Raw genomic sequence first — 21871 nt, forward strand, 5'->3', positions numbered from 1 at the left:
ATGCACGCTCGTATAGGCTGTGGGTGGTGACCCACAGCTATACGAGCGTCCAGGAGGACGCTCCATTTTCATGGAGGGCGGCCCTCATTCAGAGCGTGCGCTCTGCTCAGAGCGTACGGCTCTGAATGAGGGCCATTATTCGTTCATTGTTAAAAACGTCGTTCATTAAACTTCAAAAAATCGTTCACTTTTTCAAGGGAAAATCTGAAAGAAAATCTGACAGAAAATCTGACAGAAAATCGTTGGTCACAAAATTGTTACGTGTGTATGCGCCTTAATAGGGCAAAAGAAAAAATTTACTTAATTCCCCCCAAAAAAGACATGTCATTTTTGGGGTGAAAATTTAAAAGTGTGATTCTTATTGGCTGCTGCGATGAATTCACAGCAGCCAATAAGAATCAGGACAATTTTTTTGGCTAGCTCAGCTGCACCAAACTAGCTGAAGTCGCGGCACTCTCTGTTGGCTGTCACTGTGGGGCAGATGTACTAAGGTCTGAAAATGGATTAATTGGAGAGTGATAAACTACCAACCAACCAGCTCTTAACTATCATATTTCAAACACAGCCTGTAACATGACAGTTAGGAGCTGAGTGGCTGCTAGTTTATCACCTTCCAATTTAGCACTTTCCAGAGCTTAGTACATCTCCCCCTGTGACAGCAATAGCCAATAAGAATCAGGCTAATTCTTATTGGCTAAGGTTGTCACATGTAACAGCCTCCATTGCATATGTGCCAGAGCCGTGTTAAGGGGGAGCATGGGGCAGGGTGCCAAACCAAAAAGAGGAAACAGTGCTGGATCGATAAAGACTGGCGGGCCTGCACTGTGGCTACTGGTGTCGCCCTGGCTGAGGACAGGGAGGGGCTGGTAGCTCCTCTCTCTCTCAAACAGGTCAGTATTCTGTTGGGGGCTGGGGCAATGTAATGTATGTTATATTTTTTATGTGAGGGACAATGGCCCTCATTCAGATCCACTCGCTAGCAGCAGTACACTCGTTCCGAGCGATGTTCGCACATCTGCGCATGCGTACGGTTTTTAGTATGCATGCGCGAACCAGTCAGTGCGGCCCAAAATTGTTTGTACGCAATATAGCGAGTGCCTGCTATTTTGAGTGACAGAATGAGGCGTATGTGGGTGGTAACAGGGGAAGGTGCTTGAAAACGGGGAGTGGAGATCAGAACGCAGGCGTGCTTAAAGGTCAAAACGGGCGTTTTATGGGTGTGCATAATTAATATAGCAGCGTCAATGACCACGTCATTTTTTTTTTTTTAACTCAGAACTGCTCGCAAAATAGCGGTTGAAAAAACCAACCACAAGAATAGCGAGCAGTTCATATCCTGTTCGATGTACTCGATTAATCTAATAAATAGCGGACATGACGTAGGATGCGAGCGGCCAGGGGGCGTATTTTTAAAAAAAACGAACGCAAGTTTTGCTCGCTCGTTCAGACATAGAGGCGTGAACAGACCGCAAACAGCGAACGGTTCATTGAATAGCCACCCCTTGTTTTAGAACGAACGACCGCAAATAGCGAGTGGCTCTGAATGAGGGCCAATGTTTTTTTTTTCCTGTGGGGAGACATTGTGTTTGGTTTTTTTGCTGTGAGGGCCAATGTGTGTATACTTTTTTCCTGTGGGGGCCAATAAGTGTGTATTTTTTTTCTTGTGGGGGCCATTGTGTGAGTTCGACAGGACAGAATCCATGCTCCATGCTGTGAGGTCACGTCTACTTTTGGCACGCCATGCCCTCTTTTTCTGCATCTACAGTGCGAGCAAATATAGATACTCGATGGATCACGGAAGATTTTTAGCTTTAAAGGTAGATCACCGAGTCCAAAAGTCTGGCTACCCCTGCCCTATATGTTCAGGTAAGAATTGCTTGATGTTGTGTAGAGAGCCGTAACTAGACTTTTTGGTGCCCTGTGCCAGAGAGAGCATTGGCGCGCCCTTTCCCAATTTTTAACTAGGGACATAAGATAGTGCACCTGAAAAAGGGCCATGGCCTCATGGGAAAGGGCCAGGGAAGAGATAGGGGAGGCCAGGAGATGCTGGTGATAAAAAAAGAGGACACTACAAGTGAGAATGATAATAAACAGGAAAATTGACAGGCCCAAACAGCGTTCCCTGCCCTGCGGTGCCATGCCATGGCATAGGTCACACTACCCTAGTTACAGCCCTGGTTGTGTAAATACCTGTATCTTATCATTGCACAGTAGTGTATAAAAATGGATGATAATTAGACTTTTCATGAAACAATGCAGCACATGTAGAGTTGGACGCAAACTTTGTTTTTCACCTTTTTTCCCACAATTTGCACTTTCTCAACTGTGGATGCACACCAAATATTCTTACATATCCATAGCCTAAGTGCACTCTGCACATGTGACCCCTTGCACTAAGGAGTACGGGATTGGGTTGGAGGCCGTACATAAGCATGACTCAATATGCCATGCGGCGTGAGATGCCTCAAGAAGTGTAGCATACCATCCTTTTCTTTAAATTTTGCTCCTTATTCGCATTGCAGAAGCAACAAAACACCAAAGTGTACTTGAGATGCTGGACTGCAACTGTATCCACACACTAATTAGTTTTAAACACGTACAAAGTCTCAGATGAAGCACAACAGAAAGTGGCATGTGAGAAATCCATGGCAGCTGTATTGCAGAACTTCGTACACAGATTCAGACTCATTCGCACACAAATGTGCTATTTGGCATGCCTGAAGCCACAATGTTTGAGGATACATCTGTACAGTCCCCTCGAAATGTGGGCCTGATTCAGACCCGCTCGCGAGCACTGAGCGCTCGCAAGCGGGTCGATGGTGGCCCAGTGTGCATGCACACAATGGAGCCGGCTCCGTCGTGTGCATGCGCGAGACCCGGATAGCGATGGGCAAACTGTCGCTCCGGGTCTCGTACCAAAGGGGGCGTGCTGTCGATGTTGAGTGACAGCACGCCCCCTCTGGGGGGCGTGCCGGGGCGGGGCTGCCCAGACGGAGGCGTTCCCATGGGAACGCCTACCGTCTGGGGCCGGCCCCACTGACATCACAAGTGATGTCAGTGGGAGTACTTTCAGCTCTGTTTGAGCCGAAAGCACTCTGGGGCTTGCGGCAACGAGACCCTACCACGAGGGTCTCGTCGCAAGCCCGATGGTCACGATGGTCTTGACCATCGCGACCATCTTCCTGGCCGCTCGCTATAGCTGTGGGTGGTCACCCACAGCTATACAAGCAGCCAGGAGGCAGCTCTAAAAATCAAGAAGGGCGGCCCTGATTCAGAGCGAGCGCTCTGTCAGAGCGTCCGGCTCTGAATCAGGGTCTGTGTCCCATGCTGACCACAAGCCAGATGCATGTGTGCCTGTTTGGAGGTGTACCACTTTCATATGCTCATCTCCTTGTTCAAAATGCAAACTGAGGATGATGATGATGACTATTGGCGCTCCCTTCTGATTGGCTCAATGCATCTGAACCACTCCCATTTATTCTAATACTATAGTTATGATGTTGCTCTGATCTATTACGGAGATATTAAAAATCGGACCGGCAACAATAAAGCATATTTCCATTTGATCTTTAAAGGGGTGTGTGTGTGTGACGTGACATAAATCAGGTGCTTATCTCCTGTAATAAAGCAGGCACCTATGCTACCCTCGCCGTGCTGACAATAAATATGACCAGGTCAACAAGCTAAGCTAAATGCACCATTTTGGGGGACAGATTTTGTGCTTGTGATGTACATATAAGTTCAATTCAGCTCCACATGAGAACCAATATGTTTAAAGTAAAAGTCTAAGGGGATGATTCAGCTTTGAATGTAATTGCAAAGCTGCACGCAGGCAGCTTTGCAATTCCGTCCTTGCTAATATGCAAATGCAAGTTATTACTTTGAGTTCATTTAATAGCCAATTCATGTATTAATTTGATTTCTTTTTTCATTGTGAACGTCTATGGAATTTTACTGTATAGTTATCAGTAAAACATTTATACCATATTCTTCTCATCAATAATTGTTCATCATCACCATTCATCAGTATTATATGGTGTAGCGCTTCAGTACCCTATTACCCTTGCTGATCACTTATTGTTTAGAGACGGGACATCTCTTTTTCTGGAGCAGCTCCCCTTTTAAAACATGATTTATCTTTATTAAGCGCTGGCTCTCTTCCCCCTATTGATTATAATATGCAAATGCAGCAGGAGGTGTATGACAATCCCTATTTCATTTTGCGATCCCAGCACTACGACCGATCCTCATCATGACTATCCGTCGCGATGGTGGACTGCTAAGGCTTACTCAGGCTGGCCGGCTTGCGAGGCCAGGAAATTGCATCTGTAGACACAGTCCCTGGCCTTACCTGTCCCAAAAAACAGGGGCATACGCCCCCGTTTCCGGGAACGCTGGTTGTCCCTGCCCCACACCGCGCCTTAATTGCCTCTCAGAGGCATAGAAGGGTCTGCATGCGATCACGCAGAACCCGTTCTGCACATACACAGAACAGGTCCTGCCAACGCGTAGATTCCTGATAATCAGGCCCTAAGTAGTAAAACCTTTAAAAGTAATATTTTTTCCCAGGTGAGCACTTGTTGTTGCTGCTTTATTTTAATATTTTGTATTTTGTCTGTTTCTTGAGACACTGCTACAATATATATAGTTCTACTTCATCCTTCACCCTACAAGTTTTATAAGACATGTACATTAGGGGCCTGATTCAGACTTGTACACCTTTGTATTCTCAAATACGTTTGCACTCGCAATGACTCCCCACCTGAAATAGCATGCGATGGACTGTGCAAATGTTGCTACACCCACTTCCCCTATCTGCATTGTGTGCAGTTCCTCCAGGGTTGAGAATACACCACCGTCAACGCAACATCGGATGCAAATCAACTCCTCCAGTAAGTCCCGAGCTGCGCAGATTCTAAGTCAACTATTTCTCTGAAACTGGTCTCTAAGACTTTGGTTATGTGATTAAGGAGGCAGCGACAAGCACATACACACCCCTGAAACTCTAATAACACACCCATGGACCAGCCTCCTTTTATGAACACTTTGAGCCACCTCCCCGACCACCCAGGAACGGCCATAGATCTCAGTGGTCTGCTCAGGACCTTGCGAACAGGGAGACATTGCAAATACTGTCTGAAACTTTAGTTTGCGGCGCACTGGGACAATACACAGATTTTCACGCATGCGCAGCAGCAAAAAATTGCTCACCTGCGTGAACATCTGCAGAAAGTACAACTCTGAAACAGGCCCTAAGTACAATATGAATTGTTTTGTTTTCAAGGTTTTCCAATGTAATAGTTACAGAAAACAATATTTAGCTTCTCTACTGTCTCAGGATTCCCCGTTGGACAGGAGCCACTGACATATCACCATTACTCTATATACTGGACTTACTTTTCTGTTTGCCTGTAATTATTAGTTTTAACTCTGCATATCCTGAATTGCTGCGTATAACTTGTATTGTACTATATTATAACATAAGAAGCATATTTAAAAATAAAAATGATATATCTATTTTTTTCATTGTACAGTCCTATGACTCAACCAACCACAAATCATCCCTTAGGTACTAAATTTTTATTTTGTGGCCAGTTTAATCTTGTTACTTTGATGTCTTTAGGCCATGAAGTCATCACTGAGCGTCTTTCCTATGAAGAGACAGATTTATCTACATCACCTTACTGTCTCATATTCCCCAGGCAAAAAGTTATTTCCCAAAAATCTAACACATGCATCACTGTGGAACCATCACATAGTAAATGTATTTACTTTTTAAACTTTATACCACTGGTAGGGAAGAGAAAAAAAACTCATAAATCTATTTTAAATCTCATTTTCTATGTACAGTATTCCTTGTAATATATTCTCATTGATGAAAGGAGCATATTACAATTTTTTTGTTGCACGTAAAATGTATTTCTTTAGGAAATATACAGAAGTTTTCATAATTATTTCCATACATGGGGAGCTATTGCTTTTGCTGTCAATACACACTTTTCCTACTTCCCAATAATGATGCAATCCTTATGGCAGGTCCTGTGCTTATTTTTGTTATAGATGCTTTATTATATCTTTTTATTACACTCAGTTTTTAAATAATTGGGATGGTATCAGAGCAGATATCAGAGATGTCTTCTGAGGTTCCTCTATGTTTGATCACAAGAACAGTCACCATAGGTATCGAGCGTGCAGTTTGATGGCCGCGATGGTCGTGACCATTGCGACCATCGAAACTGCGAGCCGGAGCCTGCGGTTGAGGTTTTCAACCGCAAGGCCCGGAGTGATTTTGGCTCTATCAGAGCCAAAATCACTCCCACTGACATCACTAGTGATGTCAGTGGGCCGGCTTCTGATGGTAGGCGTTCCCGTGGGAATGCCCCCGTCAGGGAGGCACGCCCCCGGCACGCCCAAAAAAAGGGGCGTGCTGTCAATCAACATCGACAGCACGCCCCCTTTGATCAGACACAACGAGCGAAGGACTTTCCTTCGCTCATCGCGTCTGGCGCATGCGCACGACAGAGCTCCCGCCGTCGTGCGCATGCGCAGTGCACAACATCGACCCACTTGCGAGCGGACAGCCGCTTGCGAGTGGGTCTGAATCAGGCCCAAGCACATGTAAAGGGCGGGGTTTACACTGAGCCTTTACAAGCACCTGTGTTATGCAATTAAGCTGATTTGAGCAACTACCATATTTTTTTGCAGTTTGGAGAGGCATGAAGGGAGTCAGCATTAGGAGGATGTGCTGATCCTTATAGTGCCATGTGGAGGTTTTTTGGGGTACCTCCAAGGTAAGTTAGCTCTCAGCTTATATATGTACTGTTATCATGCAGTACACCAATTGTAATTAGATGACCCAGAGTGGGTGCTACCATTATGTAGCAATATTTATTTTGGGGTGAGCGTTTGGGAGTGGGGCCCCCGGGGGGGTTCTGACTGGGCCTTTCTCATGGCATCACCACTTAATTCACATAGAATACTTTTATCACTTCTCTATTTGTTTTTATATTATTTATGTCATTTTAAATCTTTCTCATTTCATTAACACTTATTGATTTATCCTTACACATCTTTTCTTTACACTTCACTGTCACCTTTTTCCCTTTTCGTGTGATGCCCTGGGGATGGCCCTTGGCTGGAATTTTTTTTGGGGTGCCTTGCTTCTCGGACGTGAACCCCTTAATGTTAGGGACGCCAGTATAGAGGAGCCTTGACGATTGACCTGGCGCTTATTCATATATTTGCAAATGTATGTAACTAATACCTCTAAATCTCTATTATCATGTAGGATTTAAGTATTGTTTTTGCTGCAGTGTGCTGGGGGGCAAATCTCTTTTTTTCCTGTGTTCAGTGTAAACCCCGCCCTTTACAAGCACATGTGTTATGCATTTAAGCTGATTTGAGCAACTACCATATTTTTTTGCATATTGAAAGATTTCTCATACCTGACAGAGTGATTGGTGCTCGTCATGGCAGTACACTGCAATTATTGTCCAGATCGGATGATTGGGCCAATAACTGCACATTTTATCACCACTTTAATGGTTAGATTTGCACATGGACATTTGGCAAGCCAGTTCTGAATCTAGAAATAAAGTGATAGTTGGTTGGTAGTGAATGAGGGGGGTTGTGAGTGCTGCTGGGCTGTTGGTAGTGAACAAGGGAGGTGTCTATGTGCTGCTAGAGTGTTGATGGAGAATGGGTGGGGGGTTGGGCACTGCTGGATTGTTTAGGTGAATGTGGGGACTTTCTGGGTGTTGCAGGGGAGTTGGCAGTGAAAGGGGGTTGTATGCATGTCAATGTAGGGTGTTGAAGGTGAATCAGTTGGAGGTGTCTGTGTGTTGCAGCGGTGTTGGTGGTGAATGAGGTGGGTTGTCCGGGTGCTTCTGGGTTATTGGTGGAGAATGAGGAGGTGCTTTTGGGGTGTTGGTGGTGCTCCTGGTCAGCAAGCTGGATGGTTGACGTGGTTACGGCAGTACGGCAGCGGTGCCCATTTAAAAAATGGCGCCTCGGTGCCATTTTTGCTATTCAAAGATGGCCGCCATGAGACAATCACGGCTCGCGGCGCTGATCTTTGAATTTCAAAAATGGCGCTGAGGCACCATTTTTGAAATGACGCCACTGCTACACTAGGTAAGAATGGCTGGTGGGGACTGGATCCTCTCGTATCCAGGCCCGCCAACGACACCCGAACAGGCGCTGGTCCCGCAGCTGCCGGGTGCCGCAGATGATGACATCGCGAGCCGTCAGTGGAGGTGGCGGCACCTGATGAGGACCACAGAAGCCCTGGGGAGGTGGCAGCCACCCCCCAGGTGAAGACGCCATAAGCTGGAGCCCGTCAGGCGAAGACGCCGAAGCCCTGGCAGGTTGGCGCCTGCCAGACGAAGACACCATAGGTTCTAGTGGGCGGTAGCCATGAAAAAGAGCTGACACAGGCTGTTGTCCACTAGCTGAAGACACCGAAGCCCGGGTGGGTTGGCGCCCACCAGGCGAAGACACCAGAAGCCCTAGTGGGCGGCAGCCACGTAAAAGAGCTAACACTGGCTGCCGCCCACTAGGCGAAGATGCCGAAGCCCTGGCGGGTTGGCACCCACCTGGCAAAGATGCCGGAAGTGGGAGGCAGCCCCGAAAAATATCTGACACCGGCTGCCGCCCACTAGGTGAAGGCGTCGAAGCCCTGGCAGGTTGGTGCCCACCAGGTGAAGACACTGAAGCCCTGGCGAGTTGGCACCCACCAGGCGAAGACACCAGAAGCTTGGCAGCCGCCAGGCGAACACGCCGGAAGTCCTAGTGGAAGGCAGCCATGAAAAAGAGCTAACACAGGCTGCTGCCCACTAGGCGAAGACAGTGAAGCCCTGGCGGTTTGGCGCCCACCAGGCGAAGATGCCAGAAGTCCTAGTGGGAGGCAGCCATGAAAAAGAGCTAACACAGGCTGCCGCCCACTAGGTGAAGATGCCGAATCCCTGAAAGGGTTGGCGCCCACCAGGTGAAGATGCCGAAGCCCTGGCAGGTTGATGCCCTTTCTCCGGGGCCCCCAGCCAAAGCATCACCCCTGACCACTAGTCAGCCAAGGCCGGGGATCCTTGGGGAGCTGGGGATGCCCCTTGGGGTGCCCTCTCCAGGGCACCCCAAGCTTAGACTGATAGCCCGGGGCTATGTCTGGCACCCCTGGAGCATTGGGTGCCGGGTTGATTGTGTAAAGTGTGGTGCAAGTAAAGTTACAATATTGTCTTTTGCTGTGGAACTACAGCAAGCCTCCCCCACATGCTGGTACTTGGAGAACCACAAGTATAAGCATGCGGGGCATAACGGGCCTGCTGGTACCTGTACTACCACAGCAAAAGCAATATTAAAAAAACACACATCACACACACCTTAGAAATTTTAAATTTTATTAGAACATACATGCATACACACTATCTCACATACTCACCTATGTATCCCTGAAGCCATTCTGTCATCTTCTCCAGTAGACAATCTAATGGATTACTTGTAATAAAAATTCCATACTCACCTCCTCCTATGCGTGGACTGTCCTCTTCAAAGCAATCCAGGGTCTTGGCAATAAAAACAAACCGAAAACACGCGGACCCTCGCACATTAGTAGTGTTCTTAGAGAACACTACTACCCGAATGACAGCTCCGCCCAGCATATCAATTCAGAAATCCCAGTGCGGAGTGTTCATTGGCTAAGAGAGGTGAGCCTTCCACCTCTCAGCCAATGAGTTGTTCTCGCTATTGACTTCAATGGTGAGAACCGAGCGTGCCCTTTTCAAAAATGGTGCCTCACCAATCTGGCTTTACCCATCTGTGCTGCTCTGTCTTCACGCATCTATGCCACTCTGTACCCCCCATTCATGTAGAAACCGTGTCAGTCTGTCTCCCCCCATGTGCACCGTTTTCCACCAATCTACATCACTTTGACTCGCTCCCATCTGTACTGCCTAATCTTCCCCTCTACATGCCATTCTGTCTGCCCCATCCACACCGGTCTATCTTCTTTCCCCACAGTGGCGTAAGCTCATCCCAGACGCCCGGAGGCAAGTTTTAATTTGGTGCCCTCCCTAAAAAAAAGGGAAAATATATATTGTGCATATCTATTTATCTATTTATCTTTGTATTACATATGCACAAAAAAACTAATATAAAATAGCCTTAAGCGGGGTGAATATATTGTGGGCAATGGAGGAGGTGCCTCTTCAGTGCTGGCACCCAATGGCAGGTGCCTCCATTGTCTCCCTGTTCCCCCATCCACCATACTCTTATTCCATCTGCACAGACTGCATGTGTGTATTCCAATGAGCATACAATTCTGTGAATTAGCAGCTCCACCATTTTTGTGAGTGACAGCAATCTCACTCTGTGAGAGTGCTGAATCTGCAGTTAACCACATGGTGTCATGGCATACCATATCTGTATTACGCAAGGAACACATCCATGTGAAACCGTAAGGTTTTTTGTCTATGGAATTATATATATATATATATATATATATATACACTACATAGGATTTATATAGATGGAGGAGGGATGTGTGGGTTGTGTGAAGGAGGGGTCGAGGGGGCCCGCAGAGATATAAGTGTAGCAGGCCCCAATATTTCTGTTGCCGGCCCTGCAGGGGAAAAGAGTAGTGGAACGAAATGTCCGGAGTCTGTAAGCTTGGAAACTGGAGATTGGCCAGTTGTGCCAGGAAGGTTCCCGCCTTGGTTAATTAGATGTGGTAGCTTGGGCCATGTTATGGCTAATTATCCACTTAGCTCTGATCCTATGCAATGTGATACTGCTTATGTAAATCACAGAGTATCTTTCTTTGTTCGTCTAGCCTACTCTGTAGATCGACAGGCTGAGCCAGATAAACAAATGTGTATAATTACTGTAGAAGACAATCAGGTCTTTTAGATTCTTTTGTAAAAGCTGATTTGGTGAACCCCTCAAAACATCAGGGGAAAACTGTTGGTGTAACCTGTATACATGGAAATGCTCAGAATTATAATACTGCTGAAGTGAACATAGAAACACAGTGTGGTCCCACGGTAGTCACTGTGGGCTTAGGGCCTGATTCAGACCAGGTCACTATGAGAGTACGCTCGCATTATGCGTATGCAAATATTTGAAAGTGACGCGGCGGGGAGCAATCGCTCGCCACGGCATAAGCATGCCCATCGTACCTGTACGAGCATTCACTTTGTGTATGCAGACTCCCCTTAACGTATGCAGAGATGCCCACTGCCCCACGTCATCTCCTGGAAGTTTTCGAAAACATTGGTACATCGACTACTATCGAATGTGAACGCATTGCGAGGAAAACAGAGGAAAAAAATGGCTGGTGAAGTGTACTATGACGCTGCCTGTTAATTATGCACGTCTCTAAAACTGCGTTGAAACACTTGGACATGCCTGCGTTCGCATCTCCAACCCCCGTTTTTCCTGGACTGCCCCTGTCACCACCCACAAACGGCCTCTCCTGTCATTCACTCTGCTGGGCTGGTTTTGCTAGGCGAGCGAGGGATCTGTGATCGCAAAGTGTAGTTGGCACATGCGCACTGCGATGCATGCGCAGATTAGCAACCATCGGCAATTGCAAACGGACTGCAGATACCATCCGGGTCTGAATCAGGCCCTTAGAGCCTTATTCAGAATTCAAATTCCAGATGATCGGCGGCCGGCTTGCATGACCCCATGGGTCACCTTAGCCAGCCGGTGTTCCGCAGAGCATCCAATACTGCGTTGGACAATGCAACTTGGATAAGTAATGCAGCAGGAGGCGTGATCAGGTTATACTATTGTGCTGACTCTGTATTGGTTTCTCTGCACAGTGTGTTATTGTCTTGGGCTGGTACAGAGAAGGGTGTTGGTTCCAGGGCTAGGGTTCAGTGTGCAGTATGCGGTCTGTGCACTGAAGTGTCCAGTAAGCTGTATTACTAATCCTGACTCTCAGTTTCTGAGGGTATCCCGTCATTAGGTCTATAGTAAAAATGTAGACAATGTTTAGGTAGATAAAGCAAGTTAGACAGGCAGTAGGTCGACAGGGTCTGAAGGTCGATACACTAAAGGTCGACTGGTAAGAAGGTCGACAGGTACAAAAGGTCGACATGGTCATTAGGTCGACACACAAATGGTCGACACTTCTTTTTTTTTTACTTAGGATTAAGGTTAGGGTTAGGCACTTACCATTTCTGAGTTCCTCACTGGTTCCAATTCCAGGTCTTGCAGAGTATATCCCTGGTCTTACTGGTCCTCACTGGTCACTAGGCGAGGGGTTGACCGGTGGACCTGTTCTTATTACTACGGTTCCAGTCCAGAGGTGGTAGATGCTACGGAGACACTCATAATCCAGTCAGCCAATCGAGTGCTTAATAGGAAAACTGATACCACAGATGCTACAGTACATGGGTGCCAAGCTGAGGCTGATGGATGTGCAGAACAGATCAGAGAGGATGATGATTGAAGTTTTATATTAAGGATGTAGTGGGGAGTTGGATGTCACACCTGGGGCATGTTGCTAAAGTGGTTGTGAAGACACTTAATCACCTACATTGGCAGCCATGCTCTGATGAAGATTCAACACATAGCATGGGGCTGTTGCAAGTTTCAATGCTGCAACTGATGGTTGCATCTAAAGACACACAAAGCGGGAGTGTAGCATATAAAGATGTACAAAGTGGACATCCTAGTCCTTGCACATTAAGACACGAGGATGTGCACCGAGAATGCAGCATTTAGCATAAATTCGTAGATGCGACAGCGGCAAAAGACGGGCACATTGCCGCCACTGTGTCTGACTCAGAATCAGCCCCTATGAGAATTTAATTTTAACCAATCAAATATAATGAAAGTTTCTATTCTCTCCAAGGCCCCTAATTACTACAATCCACATTTCAAATGCAGTTGTAGTGTGATATTTTTGTAGCACCCCCCGCTCCCCCTCTCCGCTTACACTTAACTGCCCGGAGATAGGTGCTCTGGTGAGACCCAGACAACCTCACCAGAGCACTGATCACTGGTCTCTGGGTGCAGGTAGGTGTTGTTTTTATTTAAACTATTGTTTTTTCCTGTGATCAGCTTGTGGTCTATTTAAACCACAAAGCTGATCACAGGAGCAGAGCAGGAGTCAGGGAACCTAGGAAAAGCCTGGATAACACCATATTATTTTTAGTAAATCTGAGCAGATCACATTTCCCATTACAAGTATGAGATTTCTGACATTTTCATGAAAACTGCTCCAAAAGCCATTTAATACATTGTGATGCTAAAATAATGTGAAAAGGGTGTAAAAACTCCCCTTTTCAAATTTTTTGGGTAAAAATTATATTAATAAATAGGACCCCATGGGAGGTATTCAATTAGACTAATTGCCGGCCAAAATCCCCACGGCACGGGGAATGACTATTCAAAAAAATAGCCTTTTTTCCGCAACGAAAAAATGGAACTCATTCGCGGAAACACACTGATTCCACGTAAACTGAGGAATCAATAGTTTTTTCCCCATGCGCGAGCCCGATTTGGTGGTTTTTATGCAGATTTTACCTCGCACCTCCATGAGCTGTGAGGTAAAGTTCGACTGCGGGGACTCGCATGCAAGGAATTCCCACTAATTGAATAGGTCTGGCGCGACTAATTGAATATGCCCTGTTGAGTCTGTTATGATTTATTCTATAATTCTGATATTTCTCTTTCTAACAATTATCTTCCTTCCTTATGAAATGTATTGATAATGTGCTCTATGAGACTATTGCTTTATATAGGTGCTCTAATATTGTCAATTATTATTGTTTGCTACTGTGACAAATCTATATCCAGGCTAATTTCATTCAGATGACATAATTTTCTTTCTGTTTTTTTTTTTTTTTTTCAAGCACCATCAGCCACAGAGGCAATGTAAGCAAATAGCTTCTTCATTGCAGCCTTCCTGTTGCCTGTTCTTAAGCTGGCCACACATCTAAAGATTATCTGTCCAAACTAGTGGATTGGTTGGAATGAAAATCTGGTAATGTATGGGAGTAAATGATGATCAGCAATTTGCTCCTAAATGCCAGAATACAGATGAAAATGGTCGTCAGACAGGTTTGTTAAATGTTTGATCTAAACAATTTGCTCAAACAACAGTTTTTGTCCATTTTCTGGCGTTTGGGAGCAAATTGCTGATTGTCATTTGCTTTCATCCCTTACCAGAATTTCATTCCAACCAATCAACTAGTTGGATGGTTGGATGTAAGTTGGTCTAGTGTGTGGCCAGCTTTAGAGTACATCAGTGGACTTGGGGACTGATTCAGACCCGCTCGCGCTCAGCTGAGCGCTCGCAAGCGGGTCGATGTTGGCCCAGTGCGCATGCGCACGATGGACCTGGCTCCGTCGTGCGCATGCGCAAGACCCGTACCAAAGGGGGCGTGCTGTCGATGGTGAGTGACAGCACGCCCCCTTTGGTGGGCATGCCGGGGGCGTGGCAGGACAGATGGAGGCGTTCCTATGGAAACGCCTACCGTCTGGGGCCGGCCTCACTGATATCACAAGTGATGTCAGTGGGAGTGCGGCAACGAGACCCTACCACAAGGGTCTCATCGCAAGCCCGATGGTCACGATGGTCTTGACCATCGCGACCATCTTTTTGGCCGCTCGCTATAACTGTGGGTGGTCACCCACAGCTATGCGAGCGGCCAGGAGGCCGCTCTAAAATTAAGAAGGACGGCCCTGATTCAGAGCGAGCGCTCTGTCAGAGCGTCCGGCTCTGAATCAGGCCCTTGGTCCCTTAAGATCAAACTTAATTGATGTTGAGGTGTCAATTTGCAGGAACCCAATCAAAGCAGCTTGTGTCTCATTGGCTAGCATGTGTCAAAAACCTCTCTGATTGGCTATTAATACTTCATCAATTAAGTGCATTAAATATATTAATTCCATTCCGACTTATGCTGGGCATACACTATACAATTATCTGTCAGCTATCTGTCCAATCTGGCTGGTTGGAATGAAAACCTGGTAATGTATGGGAGCAAATGACATTCGAACATATGTTCTCAAATACTGGAAAATGGTCAAAATCGATTGATCAAATAGGTTAAATTCATCTAATAACCAATTTGTCTGAACGACAATTTTTGTCTGTTTTCCAGTGTTTGTGAGCAAATGGTTGAATGTCATTTGCTCCCATACACTACCAGATTTTCATTCCAACCAGCCAGCTTGGACAGATATCTGACAGATAATTGTATAGTGCAGAGGTTCCCAAAGTCTGCCATTACAGTCCACATTTTAGGGATTTCCATGCTTGAGCACAGGTGACTTAATTAGTACCTCAATCCATTTGATTTAACCATTTGGACTCAAGCTTGGATATCCCTAAAACATGGACGTAATGGCGGACTTTGGGAACCTCTGGTATAGTGTATGCCCAGCATTAGCTAGTAGCAAATGCTCATAGTTTTAGCTGTGTTTTTATTTTTTCACATCAAGACAGTAGAATGATTGGATTTAGAAGAATAATAATGTGGTAAATATGGGTGTTTATTACCAAATAATGTAATACAACAATCTATGTGTATATTTTTTAACTTTTAACTACATTTGTGGAAACAGATGTTTTACTTAACTGGTAGCCAAGACCAATATTTGCACTTGTATAGCTAGCATCAGCAAGATTACTGTATTAAGGGGCCACTTGCTGGGTATAACAGACTGAAGTAAAATGTAAGTACTGTAAATAATAATAATAATATCAGTAGATGAACAGTGCGCTACTTCAACAACATTGCAACAACATTTTAGAATGTAATTATTTATACTATCTATGTAGTCAAGTGTAATCAGAAGCCGTATAATATTGTAGGATCATTGGACACATCCTACAAGTGATAGAGCACGGTGGGAGTTGTAGCCCAGCAATACTGATATATACATTTTTTTCTGACAATGATCACTACTTTGAAGTTTTCCTTGTAAGAATAGCCTTCTGTCATAATAATACTATTTATCCAAGCTCTATTGTTACACATCAGTTACGCCAGATAACCATTTTCAAATAATAACAGTGAGTGTTATTTAGAAAAGGCTGATATATTTTGAATATGGTCAATATCATGCATTACAAGAACTGTTTATAGTTTAATGACAACCGCTTATTCTTCATATTATTAATCCTCTGAATTAACCTGTTCAAAGAGGAAAACAGACATGCTATGGCAGTGTCTGTGTGGTACTTTTCCAGGGCAATGACTTTAAGCAATGACCCCCCTGACCTTGAGACGTGTTATATGTGACTCTCATGCCAGACACCTTGGAGACTAAGCCCTTCCGAGAAGTCTACATTGCTGAAGTCTGTGTACCCAGAGGTGACGTTAGATCTTTTAATAAATTTGGCCTGACTTCCCAAAATGAGAATTAAACTTTTTACTTCTCTATATCCACATCAATAGCCAAGTGTTCCACACATAGACCATTAATTCAAAAGACTTATGGGCCCATTTATCGCCCTAAGCCCTAAGTAAATTACACTTTTCATGCTGCCTCTTTGTCAGTGCTTATGTTAGTCATTTGTTAAAGGTGTGTGCCCCATTAAGGAATTAGTGGAGATCAACACCCACCCCTAAATATAGGTAAATTTGTGTCTGGTCTATCTTGCTGTGGTTCAGCGCAAAGTTTGTACCTAAATACATTGTTAGAAAAGCGTCCTAAAACCACTTTAGGATTTAAAAATAGTGTGCGACAGTACAGATCAATAAAATTTGAAGCACTTTTTAGTTCCGATGCAAATTGCAATTTAACTGCTTTTTTGTTCTTTACTATTGCCCAATATTTTTATAATCCCCATACATTACCAAAATTCTTAGATATTCCAAAATGTAAAAATATGTTAGTTGTAAAGTAAATTATACTAAACATATGGCTACTAATTTAGATTCAAATGCAAAATGTTTCCCAAATATATCTTAACATATGTCCAACTTAAAATATTATGTGTAGATGTGTCTGATTATAGACATGTACAATAAAGTCTAGAGATGTACAGTATCTAGCATTAGGGTAAGTTCAAATGCGGTACAGAGCTAATTTTATTTACCCTATATACGGTAAATGTAGTTTTGACCTATGCCACATTTTTCCATCACAATTTATCAATGAACAACGGTATTATGTGTTGTGTTTTGGGCATTTCCTTTGCTTATCTGTTCTACAGCATTATGAAAAAAGCTGCATTTGCCAGTAGTGTTGTGTACCTGGGATTCCCTGTAATTACCTGACAGTGTCTTACACTATTGTGCGACTGCCATATTTGTCACTATAATGTATATCTGCCAGTGTATTACAGTATTGTATGATTTGTTTACCTGACAGTCCTTATAATTATCTGACAGTGTCCTACACTATTTGTCACCAGACATCAGTCATTGAACTGTGTTATTATATGTTAAGACATATAGGCATTTCCTATGTTATATTACACAGGGCTGGCCCCAGGTCTGCTAGCACCCTGATGGAGACTCTTTGGAGCATCCTCTCCTATCCTCAGTCCAACTACATCCCTCAACACACACAGTAACAAAAAATAAATAAAAATGGATGGCATCAAATTCGTATCACATGCAGCATCCTCCCACCAGACTGACACAAGACATGTAGTGCATTTATATTCCCCATATTACCACACAAAGACCCCCACCTCCAACCCTCATGTAATGTCATACCCCAAGGCCCAATACAACATATGCAGCATTCTCCTCCATGCAATGTCATGCCACCCAATATATTGTCATCTGATTCCTGCCCCACTCCTCCTATAATTGTTTTATCTTCTCCTGCAGGCTGCAGTACTGTCATGTCCAGGTTCCGGACAGTGAATGACTCCGGATGTCTCTCTCCAGTCCCGTGATCACACTGCCACAAGTGACCTCACCTCAGGCAGGCTCCGCTCTCTCTAATTGACATTGACTCATCACAGACATTGGAGATGGGCTAAGAGGCATGCCGCAGGTGGGAGAAGCAGCACAGAGACCTTGAGAATTCTGGATAACACTCGTCCGGGATGAGCAAGCCTCCAGACTCCGGAAAGATCTTGCCATTTATGGACTGTCTGTAGGAATCCCGGACGGGTGGTAACCCTACAGTCATCGCCGATTGAACATTCGGTGCATTTATTATCATAACTACATACTGTATGACAGTGCACAACTGATTATTTTCTTTCCTTTCGTAGCAACTTTATTTTGATGGTTTTACATAAATTCAACCATATGCAATGTTTCAATTGAATACGATAAAAGTTTGAACTAGGGGTGAGCGGGTTCGGATTTCTGAAATCCGAACCCCCCCGAGCCCCCCCGATCTGAGTCCGATCCGAATCAGGCTCGACTTTTCCCGCCTGACTCGGATCTGAAATCGAGGCAAAACGTCATCATCCCGCCTTCCGAGTCTCGCAGGTTTTGGATCCTATATAAGGTACCCGCGTCGGCGCCATTTTCTCACTCGGCTGTGGACAGTGAAGAGGGAGGGTGGGAGTTAGGGCAGTGTAGTGTAGTGTAGTGCTGCTGTTGTCCACTACTTCAAAGTCCATAGGGGCTGGCTGTGTTGTGCTGTGCTGCTGTTGTTAATAGGGGCTGTGTCCACTACTTCAAAGTCCATAGGGGCTGGCTGGACTGTGTTGTGCAGTCAGTTCTCCATAGGGGCTGTGTCCACTCCAAAGTCCTGTGCAGTGTCCCAGTCCTAAAGGGGTGCTGTAGTGTTGTCCAGGGGGTGCTCTGTCCATCAGGGGTGCTCCCCCCAAGTGCTAAAAAAATAATATATTTTCTGTGTTTGTGAATTGTGTGCGCAGTAGCCGCACGTGCATCAACAAAGTAGTGCCAAGCGTGCGCCTGTGTCATAAGTAAAGGGCCGGCTGGCTTGACCGTTAAAGGGTGCTGTAACCCCCAAAGTACACTCCAGTCCAAACCAAAAAAAAAATTATTTTCTGTGTTTGTGAATTGTGTGCGCAGTAGCCGCACATACATCAACAAAGTAGTGCCAAGCGTGCGCCTGTGTCATCATAAGTAAAGGGCCGGCTGGCTTGACCGTTAAAGGGTGCTGTAACCCCCGAAAGTACACTCCAGTCCAAACCAAAAAAAAAATTATTTTCTGTGTTTGTGAATTGTGTGCGCAGTAGCCGCACGTGCATCAACAAAGTAGTGCCAAGCGTGCGCCTGTGTCATAAGTAAAGGGCCGGCTGGCTTGACCGTTAAAGGGTGCTGTAACCCCCAAAAGTACAGTCCAGTCCAAACCAAAAAAAAAATTATTTTCTGTGTTTGTGAATTGTGTGCGCAGTAGCCGCACGTGCATCAACAAAGTAGTGCCAAGCGTGCGCCTGTGTCATAAGTAAAGGGCCGGCTGGCTTGACCGTTAAAGGGTGCTGTAACCCCCAAAGTACACTCCAGTCCAAACCAAAAAAAAAATTATTTTCTGTGTTTGTGAATTGTGTGCGCAGTAGCCGCACGTGCATCAACAAAGTAGTGCGAAGTGTGCGCCTGTGTCATAAGTAAAGGGCCGGCTGGCTTGACCGTTAAAGGGTGCTGTAACCCCCGAAAGTACACTCCAGTCCAAACCCAAAAAAAAATTATTTTCTGTGTTTGTGAATTGTGTGCGCAGTAGCCGCACGTGCATCAACAAAGTAGTGCCAAGCGTGCGCCTGTGTCATAAGTAAAGGGCCGGCTGGCTTGACCGTTAAAGGGTTCTGTAACCCCCGAAAGTACACTCCACTCCAAACCAAAAAAATATATATTTTCTGTGTTTGTGACTTGTGTGCACTGTGGCTGCACGTGCATCAACAAAGGAGCAGCGCCAAGCGTGCGCCTGTGTCCCATAAGTAAAGAGCCGGCTGGCTCATTTCTTAAAGGGTGGTGTAACCCACAAAGTGCACTACTCTCCAGCAAAAATAAAAAAATATTTTCTGTGTTTGTGTGCGCTTTAGCCGCACGTATATTATATATCAATATAACATAAATGGAGGACCAAACTTTCTCCGATAAAAATAAAATAGGGAAAGATCAAGAACCACTTCCTCCTAGTGCTGTTGCTGCTGCTGGGAGTTGTTCATCATCCCAGAGAGGAAGTAGGAACATCACTACTTTTACTAAACAATTGACCCTCCAACAGTCCCTAGCGATGAGGATGAAGTACGACAGCAGTCATCCTGAAGCAAAATGTATAACTGAGGCCTTGACTGCTATGTTGGTGTTAGACGTGCGTCCGGTATCCGACATTAGTGCAGTGGGATTTAGACAATTGAGGGAGGTAGTGTGTCCTCGGTTCCAAATCCCGTCTAGATTCCACCTGCATCCTCAAAGCAGCAGCGACAAGCGTGCGTCTGTCTGTTAAAGGGTGGTGACACCCTCAAAGTGTGCTACACAAACAATTAAAATATTGTTCTTTTTTTTTCTGTCTTTGTGAAATGTGTGGGCTGTAGCCGCACCTGCATCCTTAAAGCAGCAGCGACAAGCGTGCGTCTGTCTGTTAAAGGGTGGTGTAACTCTCAAAGTGCTCCAATAAATAAAAAACTATTTTTTTAATGTGCTTGTGACTTGTGTGCGATGTAGCCGCACTTGCATCCTCAAAGCAGCAGCGACAAGCGTGCGTCTGTCTGTTAAAGGGTGGTGACACCCTCAAAGTGTGCTACACAAACAATAAAAATATTCTTCTTTTTTCTGTCTTTGTGAATTGTGTGGGCTGTAGCCGCACCTGCATCCTTAAAGCAGCAGCGACAAGCGTGCGTCTGTCTGTTAAAGGGTGGTGACACCCTCAAAGTGTGCTACACAAACAATTAAAATATTGTTCTTTTTTTTCGGTCTTTGTGAAATGTGTGGGCAGTAGCCGCACCTGCATCCTTAAAGCAGCAGCGACAAGCGTGCATCTGTCTGTTAAAGGGTGGTGACACCCTCAAAGTGTGCTACACAAACAATAAAAATATTCTTCTTCTTTTTTCTGTCTTTGTGAATTGTGTGGGCTGTAGCCGCACTTGCATCCTCAAAGCAGCAGCGACAAGCGTGCATCTGTCTGTTAAAGGGTGGTGTAACCCTCAAAGTGTGCTCCACAAACAATAAAAATATTCTTTTTTTTTTTCTGTCTTTGTGAATTGTGTGGGCTGTAGCCGCACTTGAATCCTCAAAGCAGCAGCGACAAGCGTGCGTCTGTCTGTTAAAGGATTACATCGGTGACAGCATCCAAGTAGGCATGTCAGACAGTCCGTACCTGTACTGGCAGGAAAAAGAAGCAATTTGGAGGTCCCTGTACAAACTGGCTCTATTTTACCTGAGTTGTCCCCCTCCAGTGTGTACTCCGAAAGAGTGTTTAGTGCAGCCGGGAACCTTGTCAGCGAAAGGCGTAGGAGGTTGCTTCCACAAAATGTGGAGAAGATGATGTTCATAAAATGAATTATCAACTCTTCCAGGGAGACCAGCCTCCAGAACGTACAGAGGGACCTGTGGTTCCAGCAGGGACGAATTAATACTCTGTGAGGATGAGGATGTACACACTGAAGAGGGTGAGGAATCGGTGGATGAAGAGGATGAGGATGACATCTTGCCTCCGTAGAGCCAGTTTGTGCAGGGACAGATTAATTGCCAGCTTGTTTTGTGGGGGCCCAAACGAACCAATCATTTCAGCCACAGTTGTGTGGCAGACCCTGGCGCTGAAATGATTGGTTTGTTAAAGTGTGCATGTCCTGTTTATACAACATAAGGGTGGGTGGGAGGGCCCAAGGACAATTCCATCTTGCACCTCTTTTTTTTCTTTGCATTATGTACAGTTTGGGGCCTAGTTTTTCAATGCCATCCTGTCTGCCACTGCAGTTTCACGCCTAGATGGGTCACGTGTTTGTGCCGCCCACTCGTGTCGCTTAGCATAGTCATCCAGCTAC

General features: G+C 45.3%; 1 protein-coding gene across 1 annotated transcript in view; it reads right to left on the reverse strand.

Moving 5' to 3' along the window:
- Window positions 1-21871, reverse strand: part of LEP (leptin) — a 61900-nt gene that overhangs the window by 39608 nt on the left and 421 nt on the right. The window lies entirely within an intron of this gene.

The sequence above is a fragment of the Taudactylus pleione genome, unplaced genomic scaffold (assembly GCF_031769625.1).
Source record: "Taudactylus pleione unplaced genomic scaffold, aTauple2 ptg000086l, whole genome shotgun sequence".
Taxonomy (NCBI): Eukaryota; Metazoa; Chordata; class Amphibia; order Anura; family Myobatrachidae; genus Taudactylus; species Taudactylus pleione.